Source organism: Pezoporus occidentalis, unplaced genomic scaffold (genome assembly GCF_034315485.1).
Source record: "Pezoporus occidentalis ecotype Australia unplaced genomic scaffold, CSIRO_AGI_Poc_V1 ctg264, whole genome shotgun sequence".
Classification (NCBI taxonomy): domain Eukaryota; kingdom Metazoa; phylum Chordata; class Aves; order Psittaciformes; family Psittacidae; genus Pezoporus; species Pezoporus occidentalis.
Window position 1 is genome coordinate 125131 of NW_026914545.1, and position 6256 is coordinate 131386.

Below are 6256 nucleotides of genomic sequence, written 5' to 3' on the forward strand. Positions count from 1 at the left end.
GCATGACAGAAATACACAGGTAAAGCGGAGCAATTTAAACAAAACCCTGAATAGTGAGTGCGGTAAAAAAGTTTAACAACAGCTTAACGAGAAAACCACTTGAAAGAAAACAGGGGACTTGGCAGTATAAGCATGTGCTAATTATAGGATGGAGATTTGGCTGATATTAGTAGGAACATGCAGTGTGTAATTTTTGCATATAGGGTAAGGACAATGGGCTGTTTCTATGCCTAAGAAACTATGATGCTCTCCAGCCTGTGGCCTCAAGTTATTCCCTTATATGCTTTCCAACACAGAGAGTCACTTTAAAACATAACTGGGTCATGCCCTTCACCCGCTTGCATTGTTAGCTGTGAGTTCCTGGGTTAACAAAAGGGGTGGCTTTCTACAAGCAACATCTGAAGGCTGTAGCAGACCCACAGCATGTCTATTTCTGCTCCTGCTGGTATGTGACATAACAGTGTCTCATATGTCATATCTTGGGAGGCTCTCCTTTTCTTCAAAGAGAAGAAAATAAAACCAGCCAAGGTGGTGAACATGAAGATGGGGTTTTATTTACTTGGGATGTGTTCAGTTGTTGCTTTCACAGAAGCATTTATTCCTCTGGCAAAGAAAACAACCAGGTGAGCCAGATGCGTTTGTTTCCTCCCAGCTTTGGGTGATGCAACCATGTTGTTCGTTTATTCCCTCCATTTTTCTCCTGGTAAACTTAGAAGTTTGAGAGATCTGAGTTTCAGTGAATAGATGTGACCTTGGGCACTCTGCTTTTACAGTAAAGTCCAGATCACAAAATTCCCCCATATCATGGTTGTTTAGGAGAAATAGTAAGCTCTTAGCTTATAAATAAATAGCTGACAACATCCTTCTGAACAAAATATTTTTTTTTTATGGATTATGAATTACATTCCTAGGGAAAAAAAAGAAATCCAGATCCCTGTACACTGGCTTTATGCTTATACCTTATGTCACACATACTGTCACACCATTAGAACAAAGATTACAACTGAAGATAACTATATGATTGTCATCCCCCACCCTACTGAAACTTTAACCATTGATGAAAAGGTACGTTTTGAGTCAATGCTCATGCCATGTGCTTCCTATCAATGGGAGAAAGTAAGAGCAGTAAAGAAAGCCTAAAATTACAAGTCAAGTTTAAGAAATTTATCAAAACCCACTTTTTCCTTTCTTGCGTAGAGGCTGAACTTAACCATAGAGCTTGAGCTTAACCGTGCCACACAGAAACTGTGTGCTCTTCCCTGTTGTGAAGTTCTAATATGCCTCCAAGTCCATTCTTGTGATCAGTTTAATTGTATAAACCCTCTTTTATCACTAAACATCAAATGTTCAGTGATACACATCAATTGCTGCATATGCAGGTGCACAAGTGCATTCACTTTTACAATGCCAAGGGCCTTCTGTGCACACTTTTGTGGCCAGCCTTTCCCTTGCAGTCCTGCAGCTTTCCACTTGAGCTGCTGTGTCAGTTTGTTTCCCTTCTCCTTCCTGTACTGTTGCCTTTGTGCTGTTATTTGAATGCCCTCCCTCCTGCTGCACCTCAGTATTACAATAGGTTCTCATGGAAAGCAATTGCTAACATTCTGAGATTCCCCCCTTCACTCCCCCTGCGCTTCCTGCATGTTTTGCAACTCGGCATTAGGGGAAAATCAAGAGTTAGCGAACAGAAAAGCAGATAATAGTCATGTAAATACCCCACAACGATTACCAGCCATAAACACACACAAACTGGAGTGACTGGCATGCTCCACCTGCAACAGACTAGATAGGATTCTGTCACCACTGACAGCATCCAGGGATAAGAGGGTGTTTAACTGGGTGCTAATGCCCAGCACAGAGTTAATAGAGAAAAAAACCTGGCAAGAACAGTTATGGTCATCTTCCTCATCCTCATGGTTTGCTGACACTAAAAAGGACATTGTTCTATGGGCCCCAGCTTCTTGGCTGGCCACTGGGCAGCTTCCCCCTTCCTTCTCTTTCTGTTCTTTTCCCCCTATGATAACTTCAAGTTGACGTGTGGGCCCCACTGATAACACTTTGCAGGTAAACCTGTCTCAAAAGGAGTGTTGATATTGTCCCCATAGACAAGGTCCTTTCTTCCTCTTCCTCCAGCATCAGCTCCTAGTGGGAATGGTGGAAAGCAGAGACACAGAAGAAGAGCTACACCCTAGTAAAAAATACTGAATGTATGTATTACTGCTTGAGTTAGTTATGTTTAGGAAGTTCTTGTTTAACTTTGCTATATAAAGCAATGCCTTATTCTAGGGAAGAAAGCTACCCAGAACCAAGATTAAGCAACACTCCATTATGAAGACCGAGATTCAGTGAGTTTAATTTTTGCCAAAGCTTTAAGGATTCATGCTAATGTTCCTTCAAACCAAGTCTCTCCCGGGCAACAAAGCATTACGCTTTCACTGCCTATTTGGATGGGACAAATACGTGCAAGTCCCGGTGCCTCGTCACCGAGTACCCTTCACTCGCGCACCAGCGGTGATGCAGGGACGGGACACAAAGCGCTCCGGTGTGTCTGGCGACTGCTCCCTCTGCTGGCACTGGCTGCAGGGCCGGACCCAGCCCGCCCGCACCTTAGCAACAGGGGGCAGCTGGAGCTGCGCTCAAGAGGTGGGAGAGAAGACACCGAAATAGAGCCCTTGGGCACATGGGCCACATGAGCTCCCACTTCCTTCGCAGCGCAGTGGGCCGTCAGTCCTGCTCATGACCACCAGCAGCGTGCGGAGGATGTCTGTGTTCTGCATAGGTCTTAGAGCTGGTTTCTTCATGTATCACTTGGAGCTGTCACCCAAAGAACCCGTGGCATTCTCTGCAGTTACTCAGAGTAGCAAAATAGTCAGTGTTTGTTCACTTAATTTTTATGGGCCTCAACAGCAGCACACTGAGCAATAGATTAAAAAGCCACACATTCCTGCCCTCATGCAAAAATCCTCTGGAATGCAAAAAAAACCTGCAGTAATTCCTCCATTACAGCACCCATTGTAGGCCTTGTCCTAGCAGCACATAGCAGACTAGCAGGTTTTTCAGCCAGGTCTGTTCACAGCAGGAACTCCAGGAATAGCATAATAGGAACATTCGTAATGTAAGGATCAAATATCCCTAATACTCGGCATCACCAGGTCCCACAGCACTCATCCCATGGCCCAGCCACCAGCCTACTTATCCTGAGGAGTCTGAGGGAAGGGCAGTGGGATACCTATCCACATGCTCATGATGCTGCCTATAGGATGCACACTCATCCTGTAGACAGTGTAAATACATTTAACTGAAAAACAGAGGTCCAAGTTTTCTGGCTTTCCTTTTCTTGCTAATCATAGCATCAACTAGGCTGGAAAAGATCTTTAGTATCCTCAACTACAACCGTTACCCCAGGACTGTCAAGTCCACCACTTATTAACCGTATCACTAAGGGCCTCATTTACACAGTTTTTGAATGCTTCCAGGGAAGCCTGTTCCAATGCCTGATCATGCTCTCTGTGAAGAAATTTTTCCAATCATCTAAACCTCCCCTGGAGCAGCTTGAGGCTGTTTCCTCTTGTCCTAAGTTGCTTGTCCTGTTGGGTGTGAATCCATAACCGCTTATACCAATCAAAGTGTTGGATGTGGTAGCTCCTGCCCTTCTCTCCCTGGCATCAGCAGTTATTCATACAATGCCATCAGCAGTCAGGCACAGCCCTGATCCAGCCACCAGCAGCAATCAGTCTCCCCAGAGCAGCACGGTGAGTTCTTGGCATTCCCTTGTGCAAAACAACACTACCGATGTATTAGAGAGAAGAAACACTGTGGCCGGATGGAGACAGGTTGTGCTGTGCTGTGCTCCAACAAAAGCACTTTTCTTCTAAAGGTGACACCCTTCTCTGTGATTACACAGGCATTATAGTCCACCACCAAACGACACTCAGAACAACCATTTTGTGCAAGAGCAGTATTAATGACTACACAAGAAACACACAGCATTAACTGTAGACACAGAATGGGAAGCAAATAAGCACATTCATTCAGCCTTTGGGTGCCAAGACATAGTTGAAGTTGAATTGGATGCTGCATGCCTTTTTCCTTCACCCACACAATCCCGAAGAAAACTCAAAATGCTTTGGCAGAGAAGTTGCACAGAAGGGAAAACTGCAAAGACATAGGTTAATGATGCTATAGGTATAAAATTAAACAACCTTGTTCCAATACTCATTACAGGACAGTCTTGAAAAGATATTGGAACATGTATGTTAACTTGAAAGATATTACGTAGTATCTGTACATTTCAAAATATGTATTTTAAGTATTTTAAGATGGGTCCCTAAAGAAACAAACTTTATGTGACCATATTTTGTACACAAGCATATACACTGAGTTTTCCAGTAGCTTGAGATCATCAACCTTTTCTAGTAACATCTGATAGAGATGGTCAATTCCTACAAGTTTTGAAACCAGTACAGGAGAGAAAAATGCTGTTTGTCTCCCAGTCAGAGGAAAAGTTAGTGCTGAGTTCAGCTCTTACAGCACACTGGAAACATGTTGTACATCCCCTAATACTGTGATCCAAACTCACATCTCATTAGACATCAGGTAATTCAAAGGCAAGATAACATTATAATAAATATATCTCTCACAATAACAGAGGATGGTTTGCAATCAGAAGTGGAAATTTAAAAAAAATATCCTCGAAACATCAGAATTTTGGGACATTTTTTCCTTCTAATCATTATAGCAAGTTATTAAGAAAAACATGTTCTTTGCTGGGCATTACAATCAGACTGATTGTGTCTTACCTAGCAATTCCAAATTTTATTGATTATTAAACTGCATCAAAGAAAAATGAGGACTGGTATTTTAAAGCAGCACTGTAGTTATATATGAAAGGCCACTGTTCTGCTAGTGTTCAAAAATGAACTGTGGCAGTGTCTTCTCCAGACTCATTTCTAGTACCATGTCACCTTTAACATTTAATTTTCCTGACATGAAAGCTATGATTTGCTTTAGCTTATCAAAAAAAAAGGAACAGAATCATCAGAAAATGAAAAGAAACTGGTTACAGGCTGTGCACAGGAAACAGTAATACCACTACAGTAAGATCTCTCAGTTCTTTAGAAATACCTCTTTGTTCATGCATAGTTCGTATTTTTATCCACGTAGCAAAAATGCTAAATCGGACTCTGCGATTAAATTTCATATCCTTCGAACACCTCAGTCTAACAAAATATTTCCATATATCTGTGTGTGTATATGTATATACCATAATACTGAAGCACTTTAATGATTAATTAAAATAGAATTTGCTTTTCCAGTCCTTTTTTAAAGGTATTTTTTTAGGACTTGATTACAGTGATTAACTTATTTAATGTATTACTTCTTTTTTTGTGATTAATCTCCTCTGACTCCATTTTGAGATTTTGTTGTTCAGAACTGTTTTGAACAGGGACAAATGTAGAAATCACACTTATAAACTCATTTTAAAAGCGGGAACGGTTTTAGACTGACAGAGGGAAGATTTAGATTAGACATTAAGAAGAAATTCTTCAATATGAGGGCGGTGAGACGCTGCACAGGTTACCCAGAGAAGCTGTGGCTGCCCCATCCCTGGCAGTGTTCAAGGCCAGGCTGGAGGGGCTGTGAGCAACCTGGTCTAGTGGAAGGTGTACCTGCCCATAGCAGGGGGTTGGAACTGGATGAGCTTTAAGGTCCCTTCCAACCCTGACTGTTCTGTGATGTGAAATACACAGGCGGCTGGAGGGCCAGCAGCAAGTTCGTTGGGATTGCCAGCTGGAGGATTGTCAGAGCCTGTCGCTGGCCTGAAAGATCTGTCTGTGTGGAGGACACCCAGGCCCCAGCTGGTGTTGCTCACCGGGACCGTTCCTGAAGACTTCTCCTTAAAGGCTGCGTGTTCCTCATCACCTTCCTCGGATGGAGCCAGGTCAGCCATGGGGGAAGGCTGGGGAGCGAGGAACCCAGCAGGGTCCTGCAGGGACAGCGGTCCACAGTGGCGGGGCAGCAGCGGTAGTGCTGGTTTTGGCTGGGATAGGGCTCATTTTCTTCGTAGTAGCTAGTATGGAGCTGTCGGTTCGATTTGTACTGAAAACAGGGCTGATAAACGAGGGGTCGGAGCAGTGCTTAGGACGTGTAGGCGAGGGCTGACCCCGCAGTTACTGTGAGGGTAAGAGAGAGGGGCCAGGAAAGGAGATGAGGGAGGGGATGGCCACGGTTGGGCCAGCAGAAGACAGGACGACTCTGG